The following is a 19,704-nucleotide window of genomic DNA, read 5'->3' as shown; positions in this document are numbered from 1 at the left end:
ACATCAGGTGTGAGGAAGAAAATAGATTTTGGAAGTTATGAGAGCTGTAGAGAGTGAGTTGAACATAGTTTGTGATTTTGAGGGCCTCTAAAAGAATTAGGGTGGCAGCAGCTGCTGCACGGAGACATGATGGCCAGCCTAAAACAGTAAGGTCAAGTTGTTTGGACAAAAAGTCTACAGGGCATGGTCCCAGTCCTTGTGTAAGAATTCTAACCCACAGCCCTGCACTTCAGCTGTGTGTAATGAAAAGGGTTGGGATGAGTCAGGGAGAGCTAGTGTGGCAGCCGTCTCTAAAGCTGTCTTCAAGGAATGGAAAGAGGAGTGGGGAAAGGATTTAGGATCTATGGGGTCAGCTAGGTTTCCTTTTGTGAGTTTATATAATGGTTTTGTTAGGATGGCAAAACCAGGTACCCAAAGGCGAAAGTATCCAACCATGCCTAGGAAGGAAAGGAGTTGTTGTTTTGTAGAAGGTGCTGGGGTTTAAGAGATCAGTAGGACACGATTGGCAGGCAGAGCAGTGTGTTTTTATGAAGAATTTTGCCAAGGTAGGTAACGGATGGAGAAGAAATTTGAGCTTTGGAGGGGGATACCCGATATCTTTTGGAGAATAAATATTGAAGGAGCAGGAAGGTGTCTTGTTGGGAAGAATCAAAGGAGGGGATACAAAGTAGAAGCTCATCAATATATTGAATATGGTGAGAAGTGGAAGGGTGGAAAGAGTAAGCCATGAGAAAGAGCTTGACTGAAGTAATGAGGGCTGTCCCTGAAGCCTTGCAGCAGCACAGCCCAAGTAAGCTGCTGGGACTGATAGGTGTCAGGGTCAGTCCAGGTAAAAGCAAAGAGCAGCTGGGATGAGGGGTGCAGGGGAATAGTGAAAAAAGCATCTTTAAGATCAAGAATGGAATAGTGAGTTGTGGAGGAAGGTATTGAGGACAAAAGAGTGTACGGGTTGGGCACTACAGGGTGGATAGGCAAAACAATTTGGTTGATAAGGTGCAGATCCTGAACTAACCTGTAAGACTTGTCCAGTTTTTGGACAGGTAAAATGGAATTGTAAGGAGAGTTTATAGGTTTTAGAAGCCCATGCTGTAGCAGGCAAGTAATCACAGGCTTTAATCCTTTTAAAGTGTGCTGCCGGATGGGATATTGGCATTGAGGAGGGTAATGATGATTAGGTTTTAATGGGATAGTAATGGGCATGTGATCAGTTGCCAGGGAGGGAGTAGAGGTGTCCCATACTTGTGGGTTAAGGTGGGGGGATATGAGAGGAAGACGCAAAGGAGGCTTTGGGTTGGGAAGAAGGGTGACAATGAGATGTAGCTGTAGTCCAGGAATAGTCAGGGAAGCAGATAATTTGGTTAAAATGTCTCAGCCTAATAAGGGAACTGGACAGGTGGGGATAACTAAAAGAGAGTGCATAAAAGAATGTTGTCCAAGTTGGCACTAGAGTGGGTGAGTTTTAAGGGATTTTGGAGCTTGGCCGTCAATACCCACAACAGTTATGGGGGCAAGGGAAACAGGCCCTTGAAAAGAAGGTAATGTGGAGTGGGTAGCCCCCATAGCAATTAAACAGGGGATGGACTTACCCTCCACTGTGAGAGTTACCCAAAGCTTGGCATCCGTGATGGTCCAGGGGGCTTCCAAGGTGATCAGACAGCATAGTCTTCAGCCACTAAGCCAAGCAGATCTGGGAAGGAGTCAGTCAGAAAGCCTTGGGCTAGAGTTTTAGAGGCTCTAGCGGTGGCTGCTGGGTGAGGTAGGCAGTCTGATTTCAAGTGGGTCCCTGCACAGATGGGACACAGCTTGGGAGGAATCCCAGGCTGCAGGCATTCTTTGGCCCAGTGGCCAGATTTCTGGCACTCGAAGCAAGATCCTGATGGAGGAAGTCCTGTAGGAATGCTTGACTGCTGCAGCTTAGGCACGTGCAGCTTAGGCATTTTGAAATTCTTGTGTGCTGGAGGTGTGGCTTGGTTTTGTCTCACAGCAGAGGCAAGTAATTGTAACTCAGAAATGCATTGCTGTCTGGCTGCCTCCTCTCTATTATTGTACCCCTTGAAGGTGAGGTTGATTAATTCCTGTCGTGGGGTCTGAGGGCCGGATTCTAATTTTTGAAGCTTTTTTCAAATGTCAGGAGCTGACTGGGTGATAAAATTCATATTTAGAATGAGACGGCCTTCTGACCCTTCAGGGTCTAGGGCTATAAAGCATCTCAGGTTTGCTGCCAAATGAGCCATGAACTAGGCTGGGTTTTCGTCTTTACCTTGGGTAGTTTCTTTAAGCTTGTCATAATTAACAGCTTTGTAAGCTTCCTTTTAAAGCCCTTCAACTAGGCAGGAAACCATGTAATCTTGCCTAGCTATACCTGGGGAATCTACCTGATAGTTCTATTGGGGATCCTCTTGGGGAACTGCTCTAATGCCTTCCTGGAGGTCTGGCTCGTGTAGCTGGCAGTTGTCAGCGTGAGATTGGGCCAGAGAAAAAACTCTTTCCCATTCATCTGGGGAGAGGGTAAAAGTTAGGATCACATTTAAGTCACTCTAGGTTAAATTGTAGGACAGAGTTAGATGTTGGAATTCATGTATATATTTAGTGGGGTCTGATGAGAAACAGCCTAAACTCTGACTGATCTGAGAGAGGTCTGATAGAGAAAAAGGCACATGTACCCTGACTATATGCCTTCAGCTCCAGCCACCTCTCTAAAAGGAAATTTTTGGGCAGGTGGGGAACAGCTAGTCACAGAACCAAACTGTAAGCTGGACCGGGTGTGAGGAGGGGAGGTGATAGAAGGATTATAGGGTAGAGGAGCAGAGACTAAGGAAGAATTGGGACCTGGCTCGGCCTGGCGATGAGCAGCCTGGGGAGGAGGGGAAATGTCAGATGGGTCTGTAGAAAAGGAAGATTGGAAAGAGTCAGCTACACTTGGGGTTGGGACTGAGGGGACAGGCAGGAGGGAAAGAAGGAGGATTTGGGAGGAATCGCATTGGGAACAGGGACTAGGGAGGGAACAAACTGAAAAATGCCTAGATGTAAGTCACCTCAGACCATTTGCCCATTTTTCAACAAAAATTAGCTAGGTCTTGTAGGATGGAGAAATCGAAAGTGCCGTTTTCTGGCCATTTAGAGCCATTGTCAAGTTTGTATTGTGGCTAAGCGGTGTTGCAGAAGAAAATAAGGCATTTAGGTTTTAGGTCAGGTGTGAGTTGAAGAGGTTTTAAGTTTTTGAGAACACAGGCTAAGGGAGAAGAGGGAGGAATAGAGAGTGGAAGTTTGCCCATAGTGAAGGAGGCAAGCCTTGAGAAAAGAGAGGGTAGAGACATGGAAAGAAGGGGTGGGGGGTTCTTCCCCCCCAGGAAAGTGAAGAGAAAAGAGAGGGTAGAGACACAGAGAGAAGGGGCAGGGGGTGCTTGCCCCCCAAAAAATGCTTGCCACTAAGGGTGAAGGACCAAGGCAGACGTCCCTGTGGTGATCAGACACCTCTGAAATGTGGGTGAATAATCAAGCAGGTGTCCCCACAGTGATTAAACATCAAGGGAAGACTGTCTTCCCAAGTCCGTGACTGGTGCCAGAGTTTTGGATTCATGGATAAAATGCGTCTCCTCTGATGCTACCACAAAAGGAAAGGAACTAAAATTAAGAGAAGGGAGAGATTGAAGGATGGCGCCAAGATTGAAAGGAGAAAGAGGTTGAGGGACAATGAGAGAGGTTGGAGAAGAGAGTAAAAAGAGGCCACTTACAGGATTTAAAATTGGTGAGATGTTCCTTGGGCTGGTTGGTTTGAGGACCCAAGGTCGTAGGTGGATCTTTCTCATGGAGCAAAGAGCAGGAGGACAGGGGATTGATCTCCCAAGGGAGGTCCCCCAATCTGAATCACGGCACCAAATTTCCCTTATGTCCATGTGAAGAGACCACCAAACAGGCTTTGTGTGGGCAATAAAGCTTTTTAATCACCTGGGTGCAGGCAGGCTGAGTCCGAAAAGAGAGTCAGCTAAGGGAGATACAGGTGGGGCTGTTTTGTAAGATTTGTGTAGGTAGTAGAAAATTACAGTCAAAGGGGGTTGTTCTCTGGCTGGCAGGGGTGGGGATCACAAGCTGCTGAGTAGGGGAGCTTTTGAGCCAGGATGAGCCAAGAGAAGGCATTTCACAAGGTAATGTCATCAGTTAAGGTAGGGACTGGCCATTTTCACTCTTTTGTGGTGGAATGTTATCAGTTAAGGCAGGAACTGGCCATTTTCACTCCTTTTGTGATCTTCACTTGCTTCAGGTCATCTGGACATATATATATGCAGGTCACAGGGGATATGGTGGCTTAGCTTGGGCTCAGAGGCCTGACATATATGTGTATATGTATACACACACACACATATGTATATACAATTTTGCCTTTGTGTCAGAGACCTATATCTAGTAAGGCTTTTTGACTGCCGTTTTGCAATGTAGAGCTGTTGCTGGGCAGTGGTGGGCGCACCAGGAAATTCTATTCATCTACATTTGCCTTTACGCAAGTGGAACCTTATAATTGGTTCTCATCAATGGAATGTAGTAGAGATGAATGTGTCACTTGTGAGCTCAAATGATTAAGAAACAAGTGTGCTTCCCTAATTGTTCCCTTCTCTGGTACCAGCTTGATGCCAGTGCTCAAGGTGACCCTGTAAGCCATAGTTAGAAGATGACAGAATTTTTTTACTAGTTCTGTGTGTCACAAAGCCCCTATGCAGCTTTGGCTAAAGTGAATCAGTCATACCTGCATTGGACTTTAATCTGAGAAAGTTATATTTTCATTGGTATTTTGGGGGCTGTTTTGGTGACAGTAGTGGATGGTAATTTGGTATTTTAAATAGGGGCTTCTATACACAAATGCAAAATATGTGGCATAATTTGAAGTTGGACAGCCATGACAAGAACAAAAACAAAGAAATAGCAGGCTAGAAGGCAGGAAAGTTTATTTAGTTGTGGAGATATTTGGTAAAATTTTTGCCTGTGATAATTTGGAAACACACCATGTGAATACTGACCCAGTATCCAGCCAGAGACTGCATTTCCCATCTCCCTTGAACCTGGTGGACTGCTTGACCAGTTCTCACCAATGAAATATAAACAGAAATGGCATTTGTTACTTCTGGTTGTAGTGGTTAGGAAGAGAATTTGCCTACTTTTCTTTTTCTTTTGTCCATTCCATTAGCTGGATTTCAGCATTAAGGGTGATCACAGAAGCCCTGTATGGAAGGTGGCAGAGGCTGCACTAGCCATGGTCCCTGAATGTTTGCATGGATAACATCCATCCTATCCCCTGTGTCACCACCACTGACCAAGGATTCCAGCAAGAAAAACACCATATGGTGTTAGGCTATAGGAACTAGATAGATAGTATTCATATAAGTAACACAATTATATTCTTTATACATGTTTTAAATATATTAGCATGTCGTGTGTGTTATCCTAGTTCTGGATATGGTAAAACAAAGTTCTGGAATGCTTATTAAATTTGCCTAATTCTGTGAAAGAAGGTCAGGAATGATATTTCAGTGTATTTGCCTATGAAAATCACTCAGATCCATAATAATAATGTATCTGCATCAAAAGAGAAGAAAAAGCAGAACATAGAAAGCCCCACTAATGGGATGCTTTGCTGGCTACCCCCATACAGGTCTCTTGGTTGAAGTTCTTTCCATAAGAAAGAAGCAACATTTACCTTTTCATTTCTCTCTCTCTCTCTCTCTCTTTCTCTCGCTGTCTATGTCTGTCTGTGTGTGTGTTGTGGAAGTGAAGTGGCATCTTTTAAAAATATTTGTCTTGAACAAATTTTTGACTAATATAAAAAATTTTGCAAGGAATAAAGACATCGCTTTGCCAATGATATGTAAAATCATGTGCTTGGTGCTCTACAGAAAATTACAGAAGAAAAGCTGATCTGAGCAAGTTCTCATCTGGCATCTGTGGAGACCAAAACAGATTTTCTGTTAGATTATATTCACATATTAGATTTGAATCATTTGATGTGTCATGATTTGTATCACATTATACATATTCTTATATCCATGAAAACATACAGAGCAAATTTTCTGCAATAAGCTTCCTTTTTAGTAATTAACAATAGCTAAAATTTGAGAGACTTACCATTTCAGAGTAATATATACACTGTCTTACACAAACTTCACATCTCTGTCACCCTTTATAAAATGAGGAGATTGATTTTCCACAAGGCTATGGAACTTTGCTTCAGGACAAATGGTAGAATTGGTCATTGAATTCTGGTTCTTTGTCTCAAGATCTCATCTCCAATCACTAAGTCAGTAGTTCTCACCCTTTGCTGAGTCACTTGGAGGGCTTGCAACATGGCAAAACCCCGTCTCTACTAAAAAATACAAAATTTAGCTGGGCGTGGTGGTGGGTGCCTGTAATCCCAGCTACTCGGGAGGCTGAGGCAGGGAGAATTGCTCAAACCCGGGAGGCGGAGGTTGCAGAGACTGGAGATGGCACCACTGTGCTCCAGCCTGGACCACAGAGCAAGACTCCATCAAAAAAAAAAAAAAAAAAAAACCCACAGATTGCTATTCCCCAATCCCCACATTTCTCATTTGGCCTGTCTGGGATGTGTCCTAAGAATCTGCATTTCTAAAAAGTTTCTAGGAGATGCTTGTACTACTGGTTTGGGAACCACACTTTGAGAACAACTGAAATGAGGTATACTGCTTCTCTTATCTGATCATATATATATATATATATACACACACACACACATATATACACACACATATATATATGAATTTTTTTTTGCTACACTCAAAATGATCTAATAATCAGTGATAGAAAAAAAGCCACCAGAGCACAAAATCTAATGAAAACAAATTTAATTAGAAACGATTGCATTAAAAATCTATATGAGGCCAGGCATGGTTGCTCATGCCTGTAATCCCAGCATTTTGGGAGGCCTAGGCAAGAGGTTTGCTTGAGTCTGGAAGTTTGAAACCAGCCTGTGCAACATAGTGAGACCTCGTCTCTACCAAAAAAAACCCCAAAATTATCCAGGTGTGGTGTTTCACATGTATAGTCCCAGCTGTTTGGGAATCTGAGGTGAGAGGATTGCTTGATCCTGGTAAGCTGAGGCTACAGTGAGCCGTGTTTGTACCACTGCACTCTAGCCTGAGCAATAGAGTGACATCATGTCTCCAAAAAAAATCCATATGAAAGAATGTAAATAAATGATGAAGACGATGATTACTCATTGTATGAAGAATAAAAGCAAGACTCTTTAGCCAATATTCAAAGCCTTCTATAATTTTATCCCACATTTCTAGACCTCATCTTCACTCATCTGTGCTTGGTATACAGCACACCCCCAATCTCCCACGTTGGATGACTGTTTAAGCTGCTTCCTCTGCCTTGGGATCCTTTTCTTTCCTGTTCTACAAAATTTGTCTGAAAAAACTCTAATTTGGGTTCAAGACCTAATTTAAATATTTCCTTTCCAAATAAGCCATCCAAGGTGTTGTCAACTTTACCTCTTCTAACACTTCCCTCTCTTTCATAATAGTTATTTTTTGAGCTGCTCATATCACAATGAGACAAGAATGAATAATATCTTCTTTTTAACTGCATCATAATGAGATCTTATCATCTTTACATTTCCCATAAGATCTAGGACTCTGATGCATCCTGGAAATACTGTTCAGCAGCGGGTTACCAAATTGAAGTTGTCAAAAACAAAATCAGATCAAGTTAGGAAAAACTTAGTTTATTGTCAGACAGAAAGTATACATCATGATCTGGGAGATTTCAAACGACTTGATAAGAGGCTTGCCTTATGGCAATTACAGCACAGTTTTTACAGCATAAAGGAAAAACTATTTTTGACTGTTTTTTTGTGATAGACTTATACATTAACATTCTTTTTAAGGCAAACAGGGCTGTTTAGTTTCACTGAATCATGCTGATAAGGATGCAAAGCTTATGTTTTGTGTTTATAATTTAAGATACCATTTTGGAGAATCAGATTGACTTAAATTTTGGCTACATGGTTATAGGAAGTTGACTTTGGGGTATATCTAAACTGTGGCTTCCATTTTTATTTTTCTTTAACAAAGTAAATAAAGAAAATGTGGCATATATACTCCATGGAATACTATGCAGCCATAAAAAAGAATGAGTTCATATCCTTTGCAGGGACATGGATGAAGCTGGAAACCACCATCCTCAGCAAACTAACACAGGAACAGAAAACCAAACACTACACATTCTCACTCATAAGTGGGAGCTGAAAAACAAGAACACATGGACACAGGGAGGGAAAAATCACACACTGGGGCCTGTTGGGGTTGGGGAGCAGGGGGAAGGAGAGTATTAGGACAAATACCTAATGCATGTGGAGCTTAAAACCTAGATGACGGGTTGATAGGTGCAGCAAACCACCATGGCACATGTATATCTATGTAAACTGCATGTTCAGCACATGTATCCCAGAACTTAAAGTAAAATTTAAAAAAAAGTAAATAAAAAACTTTGTTTACCAATTCAGGTACATGTTTGTCTTATTAGTCTGTATAAGGGCCCAAAAGTTATAGATCATTGTATAAGTTAGGACATCTTTCAACTGTAACAGTGACTCAAAAGTGATCCCCAAAATGACTTAAAAATGATAAAAGTTTACTTTGTCAAGTAAAAGAAGTCTCAGTACAGTGGTTTGGCAGTTATCAGAGACTCAATCCCCTTTAGTAACACTATCCCTGTGGTGTTGTTTTTATGCTCATGATCTGAGGTTGTCTTTGGATCACCAGTCATCAAATCAATATTCTAAGAAGCAATGTGGAAGCAGAAGAGAAAGGTTCATACCCTTCCTTTAGGAGATTTCAAAACATCCCATACAAAACCTGCCCTTACAACACATTGGCAATTTCTAGTCACATCTTTACTCCTAAATTTCGTGGGGTGTGGGGAGAGCTAGGCAATGTACAAAGCTGAAAATAATTGGGGTTTAACTTGAGAGAATGCAAGAATGGGGATTTGATAGGCAACATGCCAAATAATCTCTGACACAATATTCAAATCCTTACTTTATCAAAGTAAAGAATAGAAGAAATTTTCTAACGTTCTTTTCAAGATGTAACCATAAAAATGATTTTTGTATTTCAACCTTGGAGTATAATATGCCATGATATCATCAAAATTCTAGTCATGGTCTATATTTCCTTGGTTTAAAGTTAATGTTCTACCTACTTGTCAATATTTAGGGAATATTTAGAGAATCATAATTTAATGTATTTGAATTTTCTTCAACAAAACCATATTCTATCTTTAGTGCAGCACAATTTATCAAGACTTTTTATTTTCAATCTCTCTTACCCTTTTTTTTTACAGTTTAATTGTAATAATGGGAAAAGCAATATTTCTTAGAGTTTTACTACTTTAAGATAATGCTCTTCAAATTTGGTGTTATAAGGCTAGAAGGTACTTATTAAAATGCAGAATAAAGAGCCCAGAAATAAGACTACACATCTACACCATCTGATTGACAAAGCTGACAAAACGTAATACTGTCCTGGACATAGGAATGAGCAAAGATTTCAAGACAAAGACACCAAAAGCAATCACAACAAAAGCAAAAATTGATAAGTGTAATCTAACTAAACTTAAGAGCTTCTGCATGGCAAAAGAAGCTATCAACAGAGTAAACAGACAACCTAAGAATGGGAGAAAATATTTGCAAAGTATTCATCTGACAAAGGTGTCATATCCAGCATCTATAAGGAACTTTAACAAATTTACGAGAAAAAATCCATTAAAAAATGGGCAAAGGACCTAAACAGACACTTCTCAAAAGAAGACATACATGCGGCCAGGAAGCATATGGAAATAAGTTCAATATCACTGATCATTAGAAAAATGAAAATCAAAACCATGAGATACCATCTCACACCAGTTAGAATGTCTATTCTTAAAAAGTCAAAAAATAATAGATGCTGGCGAGGTTGTGAAGAAAAGGGAACACTTACATACTGTTGATAGGAGTGTAAATTAGTTCAAACATTGTGGAAAGCAGTATGGCAATTCCCTAAAGAGCTAAAAACAGAACTACCATTCAACCCATCAATCCTGTTACTGGTTATATACTCAGAGGAATATAAATCATTCTACCATAAAGACACATGCACGTGAATGTTCATTGCAGCAGTATTCACAATAGCAAAGACATGGAATCAACCTAAATGCCCAAAAATGACAGATTGGATAAAGAAAATGTGGTACATATATACCACAGAATACTATGCAGCCATAAAAATGAATGAGATTACGTCTTTCATGGGAACATGGATGGAGCTGGAGGCTATTTTCCTTAGCAAACTAATGCAGGAACAGAAAACCAAATACTGCATGTTCTCACTTATAAGTAGGAGCTAAATGATAAGAACTTGTAGACACAAAGAAGGAAACAACAGACACTGGTTCCCTTTTCTTCACAACCTTGCCAGCATCTATCTGTTATTTTTTTGACTTTTTAAAATAAGTCTACTTGAGGAGGGAGGGTGGGAGGATGGAGGAGGCAGAGGAGCAGAAAAGATAACTATTGGGCTCTGGGCTTACTACCTGAGTGGTGAAACAGTATGTACAACAAACCCCCATGACATGTGTTTACCTATGTAAGAAACCTTTACATGTACCGCTAAACCTAAAACAAAAGTTAAAAAAAGGCCCAGCCAGTCATAGTTTCCTAAACACAGAGATTGGTTCAGAGGAAATAATAATTCTAGGCGGGACCAAACAAATTCCTTCCTTTGGATTGTTATATGGATGTTGAACAAGAAATAATATCATTCTTCTGAGATTTCTAAATAGAGAGCGTGTGAGGATGAGATTCCATAATGGCCATTTCTATCCGCTAAAGGCACCTCTGTAGAACATAGCCAAGTACAGATGTGAGATTGTTGGGGAAAAAATGTTGGCTGTGTGGAGGACCCAATATCTTCTTTAAGTTAAGAGACAGTCATTTCTCTTTCCATTTAAGCTTCATTTTTTTTCCGTTACCTGAGACCAGAAGAATCCAGACCGGTACATAGCAAGAGCAAAGAACACCAGGTATGGCGTATTGGTTAGATGCATGCCTGCCTGTGCAGACATTGTTGTCTAGATTAATTAGCTATACCTCTTTAATTTATTTTTTTCTGTGGTTACTCTACTTTACAACATTCATCTGTCACGTACCAATATTCTCTCTTGATGTATAATATAACAACTTAACAACAGTATACTTTCATTCACTCTCACCATTATTTGTGGATAGTGCTAATACATTTTACTTCCACGTATAATATAAACCCTATAATATACGGTTAAATGTTTGCCTTAAGCTGTCAATTAACTTTGTCAAGAATTAAAAAATAAGAAAATCTTTTATATTTACCCATGTATTTACCATTTCCAAAGCTCTCTTCTTTATTTAGATGTGTATTTACATTTTGGTATAACATTTCTTCCACCCAAATTTAAAAAAATATTTTCTTATAGTGAAGGTTTACTGATGACAGATTCTTTCAGCTTCTTAAAATAACTTTTTTTTGGCCTAAATTTTTGAAATTTTATTTTGTGGATATAGAATTCTTGGTTGATAATTTAGCACTTCAAAGACATTGTTGCACTATGTTCTGCGTGGTGGTGTACTTTATTCCCCTTTGGGTGATGTGGCTCAGTTTCTACCTGCTTTTCATCAATTTGATTACAATGTGCTACAGTGTTATTTTCATTGTGTTTACTCTGCCTGGGGTTTATTGTCTTTATTGGATTTATAAATAGTAAATAGTTAAAATTTGGGTAACTAGTTAAAATAAAATTTGGAGTATTTTGACTTTTATTTTTCCAAATATTTTTCTTCTCTCTTCATCTCTCTGGTCTTCAATTACTTGTATGATACATTATATTGCATTCCTCCACAGAACACTGTAGTTTGTTTGTGTTTTTCTCTGTACATGAGTTTGTAGAGTTTCTTTCGTAGTGCCTTTAAGTTCATTCATCTTAAGTTAGTAGGTTCTAATTTCTGTTTAATTTCATCCAGTAAAATTTTCACTTTAGATATTGTATTTTTGAGTTCTAGAAGCTTTATTTTAAAAATATATTTCCCTTTTCCTCAATTTTTTTAAGGTTATCCTTTACATTTTTGAATATAGTTACAGTATCTATTTTAATTTCTTGTCAGCTAAATCTACTAACAATGTCATTTTGAGGTGTGTCTTCCTATTTACTGATTTTTATTTGTGGATCACATGTTTTACTTCTTTGTATAGGTAGGAATTTTGTCTGGATGCTGGACATTATTACTATTATGTTGTGATTCTGAATTTTATTGATTGCCTTTAAAGAAAGTTGAGTTTTATTTTAGTAGCTAGTGAAATTACTTTCAGATCAACTTGATCTTTTCAAAGCCAAAGATAAAAAATTCGCCTATATACAAAAAATGATAACATGAAATGAAAGGATATGATTTGTATGTAAAAGGGTAAAGTCTTGAGAGGACTTCTGGGAACTACTGATCAATTTCTTTTCCCGCTGATTATTAAAATCAGTATAAATAGTCACTTACTTAGTTTTACATACACATTTTTTTCATTATGTCTTCACATTAGCATCATTCCTTGATGGAAAACAGCAAAAATCTAGACCCCAGCTAGGAAAAATTAGCTACATACTCTCTCCCAGCACCCTGTGCAATTCAGGCAAACTCTTTGAGTTGCTTTTCCTATCTTTAACATTACCTTAGAAGTTTGTGAATGACCATAATAGAGAAAAGAGCAAGGAGATAACTTTAAATATCATGGGAAACACTGAATTTGACATGGAACTAATAATCTAAGAACAGACAGAATATGATTAAATGAGTGCTACTCTGGTGCATTTTCAAGAGATTATAAAAAGAAATTTTTACTTGATCAAACCATCTAGAGATTATTGAAGAAAGATAATTTGTAAGTTGGAGTATTTGAGCTAACTCAAATATACCAAATTATTGCATACCTTCTTTTTCTTTTATAGGTACGTAGAATTCTGTAATTTGATTTTGACTAGATTTTATTAGACCAGTAAGTTAGGATAAAAAATATTAAAATTGAAAAATGCTAGAATAGTCCCATCGTACATGTGGACATTCAAAGGAAAATGTAATGTTAGGAATATAAGGCATTTAAGTAAAGTCAGTTGCTAATTTATTAAGTATGTCTACACTATAAGTAGATACATAGTGATATACAGTATGATGAAAAATTAAACCAGTCTACTGCATGGTTGATAGGTACTTTCAGATTCAATTTAAATTTCACCACAGTGTTTTATACACTAGCAATCTTAAAATAGGAATGTGATTTCCTCTTCAAATTTTTTTTTGGCACAGGATGCCCAAAATATCTAAATTTGGTCAGTTCAGTTAAATGTCGCAACAGAAAATATTTTCTTTTGGTAAAAATATTTTTTACTTCTCAGTTGTTAAAAGTTGTGACTGTATAATGTACAGCACTTATTGAAGTATAGCTTGAGGATTTCTGGTGGGGGCTGAGACTCTCTGAGGTCAAACTATTCACATAATATTAAAAATTTTTTGCCTATTTCACCTTCAGTCTTTCATGAGTGTGCAGTGCAGTTTCCATGGGCTACAAGATGTGTAAAATTGCAACAGACTGAATGCAGAGACAGATAGGACTCTGTAGCTATTTTCTATTAAACATAACATTAAAGAGATATGAAAAGTATTAAGAAATGCTACTCTGTGATTTTTTATTTGAAAAACACAGTTTAAAAATATATTACTTATGTTAACATACATTGAATTTATTACTGTTATTTTGAAATGGATTAATATAAATATTAATTGTTCAGTTTTATTATCTAATATGACAAATATTTAACTCATTGGCATGCCCAGTAATTTTTAAGTGTGGAAAGGTATCCTGATACCAGAAAGTTGGTGAAACCCTGATTTTTTACATATATATATACACACACACACACACACACATATACATATACATATATATCTGCCACATTGACATTAAATAGTTAAACATTAAAAGAATAATCTTAATGAGTAACTAGGGGGAAAAGTGGAAGCATGCTTCTGCGAAACTGGGAGTGTATGACACTGAAACAGGCACATCACAGAAGATATCTGTGCAATGTGGATAACTATATCAGATACTACAGCACCAAAACCTTTTTTTTTCCTCACACCAGAAAAGAAGGCAGAATAACTATAAAATTCTTCATATGACTACAGACAGATGGGTGAAAGCAGAATATAGCCATAGGAAGGTCCACAGAGAATCAATGCAAATTTGAAAAAAAAATTCATTAGGGAATATAAAATCATAGAAATTGTTTTTAGAGAACATAAATTAAGAAAAGAGCAAGACATATTTCATTTTCCCAGTGTTTACAAAAATCTTTACAGAGTAAATAAGAAGTTCAAGTAATGTTTAGTGAAGGCTTTTTGGTTACAGAAACTCACTCACACCTGAATAAGAAAGAAAAATTTGTTTGAGGATACAGGGGTGTTTGATTACCAAGGGAGAAAGTACAACCAAGCTTCAGGAGGGATCAGAATCTGGAGGTGACCAAAATCAAGTCCTCAGAAGGTTATTAAGTTATTGTCCTTCTTTTTGGAAAACTAGATTTTAAAAAACATCTTGGTTTCTCTCTGGGATCCTGATATATTCATTTGCTTTTGTAGATTGCCTATTTTGCTACTCCATGCATGTGACTGAATATGACCCATTTAAGTTCTCATGTTTACAAGGCAGGCCACCAGCAGAGGTTGGCTAGCATCATTAAATTCTGACTCCAAATGGTTAGAATAGTCGGACTGGCCCAATTTAGGGTATATGCCCAACCTTGATCAAGGTAGTTATTGCCTAGAAGTGTTTGGGCACTGAAGCTCATGAAGGACTGTGTTAGCTCTCAAAGAAGTGACTTGTGAGCTAGACAAACATTGCATCTCAGTAGCAATAAAAGATATGTAAGTATACCCAACAAATTTCTACTTATCTCTAGATAATTTAGTCACCTTACTCAGTGTCTCAGCCAACCTAATTTTAGCACATAATCACCACAGCTTTAGTGATTGGTGTAAACACCCTCTTTTCATATAACTCTAGGTAACTGTCTTGATAGCAGTCCCCTGGACAATTCTCTTTATGAAGCTTGGGCTCCAAAGCAATTGCTATATTGTAATAAACTGTATTTCTTTGGGCAATAGACTCACCTAAATTAACCTATATATAAATGGGAGCTGATATGACCTGAGAAAATAACTGTGGATATGCATAGGTCTGTAATGGAATCTCGCAGTTGGCTTAGCATTGAGATTCATTTTGAAGTACTGTGTCTGGAGTGTTCCTTGAAGACCTGATCACTACTGGTACATTACAACCATATTCAACTGCGTCCATACCATGGAAGGCCTAAATGCTATCCCTCCCCAACAGCCTGAGTTCATGAGACATACACCACCAGTTCTCACATGCAACAACAGGACTTTCCTGGAACAGCCAAAAGATGGGCCTATTTTCTTGGAAGTGCAGTCTGCTCCCTTTCAACCCTGATAAGAAAATGCTGAGAAAATGTAACATTTGTTCTTTTTTGGTCATGCACCATATCTTTTGTCCTTATAGTTAATGGGAGAAATTGGAAGTGGCATTAAAGCTTGCCTGTGTCTTGCCAACATCTGTGCATATGTGTCTCTATGTGAATACTCACTTATTTAAAGGGGAATAATCATTTCTATAGCTCCACTTTTGAAACTGGAAAGTTGATCTTAATCAGACTAACTTAGTAACTAGGGCAATATGACATATGCTGCAGTGATAGTTCTTTTTATAAAAAATTCATTGAAAATCCCCATTCTCAATGCTTATCATAGCTGTGCACAGAAATCATATCTTTCTGGTCTTTCACAGATCTAGGGACTTGATCTGATGGGGATAACCTCCATACCATTGTATAACACAGCTAACAAGTGGTGTTCCCAAAAGAATACTATTTCAAATGTTGACATCAGGTGGTGGTAATAGAATATAGGACAAGAACTCAAATCTCTTAAATCTTCTCCTGGCTGCCTGCTGCTGCTCTGGATTCAGTGTCTCCCTCAGACCAAAGCAAGTGAGTCTGTGTTCCATATTATAAATCTCTGCAGGCCCTCCTCCAGCCATGTCCTCTCTCCGAAGAATTAAAAGTCTGCAAAGTCAAGGGAATTGTGTCTATTCAGAATTTGGGACTCTCTCTCTCTAACCATTCTTTGGATACCTGGAACACTAAAATTTGCTTCCCAAACAGCACCAAACCAGCTTCCGAGGTTTATGTAGGGCATTTCCTAGAGGACATCCTCTTTAGGAAATACTGTACTATGAGAGGACCCATCCCAAGATTCAAGAAATAGGCAAAGGACTAATGTTTACAGTGGCAGAGATAGAACTTGGACTTGCAGTTTGGGGTGGGCATGCAACCAGGCCTTTTCCTGTGTGGGATGGAGGTAGGGATGGAAGACAAGGGAGGTAAGTTACTTCTTACTGAGGATTAAGAATTGGTTCTTATTATGATACCATTTTTTTTTTCAGAAACTCAACAAATACAAGAATTCTAAATTCAAACTTGGCCTTCCAGGTATTATAAAGATTTATTTATTGAAGTAGAAGAATAGACATATTTCTTTTAAATTTTTGGCTTGATTTGTAACTTTTTAATACTTAGATATATGATATGTGGGCCTCCATTTGTACTCTTGCCCAGTAACCCACAAATGTTCGAGATCAGCACACCCAGATTCTTAAGAGTTTTCAGGAAAATTCAAATGCTTTATTAATATACAACTTTTGCCCTGACTCTAAAGTATTTGTGTCGTAGGGTAAGCCGGACAGAAAGAGAGAGAAACATTTTCCAGCCTGTGATAGGACAGCCTAAACTGGAACGAAATCAAGCAGAGCAGCTTGTTTATGTCTCTCTCAAGCCCAGACCTACATTTTATCCCTTTATATTCAATCTTCAAAAGCAAGGGGAGGCAAATCTAAAGAGATGCCTGCCAAACAAGCATGGTGGAGAAAAGGTTCACTTGAAGACTTAGAGAACAGGAGATAAAACCCAATTATTCTAGGATTTCTTGTCTGAGACCTACCCTGGTTCCTGATAGATATGTCCTCTGTCTACACTTGACTATGATTTCTTAGTGAAGAGGCATTAAATATTGTCACTGAGGTATTATTTGTATTTCTTGGGTATTTATTTGGTTAAAAAAGCTATAGGTTGAGTTCCTTCTTCTACATGGGTATCTACACTTGGAAGACAAACATACAACTACAGCTAAGATTCTTATGTGTAGAGCAGGCCAAGAAATGCTCTCAAGCAGTGCCCTTTACAAAATAATGCTTCAGTGAAGTCAGTGTCAACCCAGATGCATCCTAACTTACACAAACACAGTCTGGGATGATGCCACAGGGAGAGCTAGGTTTGCTATTGCACAGCATTCAAGCAGCAACATGAATACTACAGATTCAAATTTCTTATGATCCTTCATCTGGTAAATTAATTCCAGTCTTTTTTAATTAATTAAACCTTGAGATATCTCACCATTCTGCAATATTATGACACCCAATATTAAGGCACAGTTCAGATGTCAATAAAGTTAGCAAAGTCAGTATTACTCACTACTGATCTTTTAATGAACTGCCATATTTTCCGGCAGGCCAAAATGTCGAAGCCAAGTTTAAGCATTATCCACGTGGTCTACTTTCAAGCTTCATATTATATCTTGCTACACAGCAACATTAGTTCTCATAAAGCTTAATGTTTCCGGGGCTCACCCTCTGTGTAAGCAGGTTAGGTGGCTACTTCTGTGACCTGATTTCAGAGCTTGCAAACCTTTTCTATTCCTAATATTTTTATACATCTATTCTGCATCTATCATTGTGCTAAAACCTGTGCTAAATGCTACTGCTAGAAAGACATAGTGTTGGCCTTCCAAGTCATTAGAGTGATGAAAGTGGCAGACATGACTGGCTTGCTATGGTGTGGAGAATTCTCATAGTGGAGGAGCTCCTTGTCATTAAGTAACTAGGTCTCCATGCTGCCTGTGTTAAAACTGCAAACATGGGAGGTGAAGCTCACTGGTCTATTAAAATCTGTGTTAGTTAGGTAAAGCTTAAGCTGCTATTTAAGAAAAAAGTAGATCCCAAATACGGTGGTTTTAAAAGATCTTTAATTTCTTAGCAAATGTTTTCATCTGCATGATCAAAAGTTGAATTGCAGGCATGTCCATGTTCTGGCTTACAGCAGGGGAAAAGAACAGATGTTGAGGGCAAGCAATTTGCTTTTAAACCGATGAAGCAGAAATTGCGCTTATCATTTCCATTCATAGTCCCTTGGTGATAATTAGGTCACATTCCAGAGACAGCTGCAAAGGAGTCTGGAAAATGGAGTCTGCAGCTGGGTGGCCCCATACCTTGTTTGAACTCTAGTATTCTGGAAGAATAGCAGTATGGATTTTGATAGAAAACCAACTAGCAGTCTCCACTATAGAATCACTCAAAACTTCAGCATTTTCTGCATAGTCCATTTAATAAATTAGCTATTGTTCTAGTAAAATCTCAAGGTTATAAGACACACAATGGAATATTCTTAAGAGGGTGAGAGTCGGTAGGCACTCTGCAGGATAATTGGGCCTGATTGTGAGTTGGGTGCAGAATGGAAACAGTAGTCACCTAAAATAAACTTGGAGAAGAATTTGGTAGCTAAAGATAAACTCGAAGGCACAATGAGGAATCATCTTGCAACACATTGGAGATATTATACTGAGCTGGTGATATAACAAAGTCAAAATCATCTCAGAGCTGTCTGTGAGCACATCAGTAATTAGAATACAATTGACCCTCGAGCAACACAGAGTTGACTGCATGAGTCCACTTACAGGCAGATTTTCTTTCACCTCTGCCACCCCTGAGTCAGCAAGACCAACCCCTCCTCTTCCTCTTCCTCCTCAGCCTACTCAAGGTAAAGACAAAAATGAAGACCCTTACAATTGCCTACTTACTTGATGAATAATAAACATATTTTTTCTTCCTCATGATTTTCTTAATAACATTTTCCTTTCCCTAACTTTTGTGGGTAAGAATACAGTGTATACTGTATTTTGTATTAATAAAAAATGTGTTAATTGACATTTTGTTATTGGTAATGCTTCCATTCAACAGTAGGCTATTAGTACTTCAGTTTTGGGGGAGTCAAAAATTATATGAAAATTTTTGACTGTGCAGGGGATTGGCAGCCCTAATCCCCACATTGTTCAAGGGCCAACTGTACTTACATATTCAGTTTTTGCAAACAGTATTGCACCTATTTTTGTTTCTCCAACTGGAAAAGGCATAGAGGTATGGACATTAGCACTGGACATTTCTACATATAAAATATTTTAGAATTAATATCAAAAAATCATTTAAAATTAATATATTTACACTTGAGATATTTTATGCTTTTTAATTTTTCACATCCTTATTTGGATTTTGTTAGATAAATTTAAAATGCATAGTGAGGGTGATAAGCACATATTTATACTTATTCATCTGAGGTTTTTGAAATGCTGGATGCAGCTGAGATTCTTTAGTTATATGATGATCTGGCGCCACCCAGCAGACTGGGCAAGCATTGACTTTGTGGCCACTTGAAAAACAAGGGCTGAGAGTGGCTTTC

Source organism: Nomascus leucogenys, chromosome 11 (assembly GCF_006542625.1).
Source record: "Nomascus leucogenys isolate Asia chromosome 11, Asia_NLE_v1, whole genome shotgun sequence".
NCBI lineage: Eukaryota > Metazoa > Chordata > Mammalia > Primates > Hylobatidae > Nomascus > Nomascus leucogenys.
Note: the sequence above shows the minus strand (reverse complement) of the source record.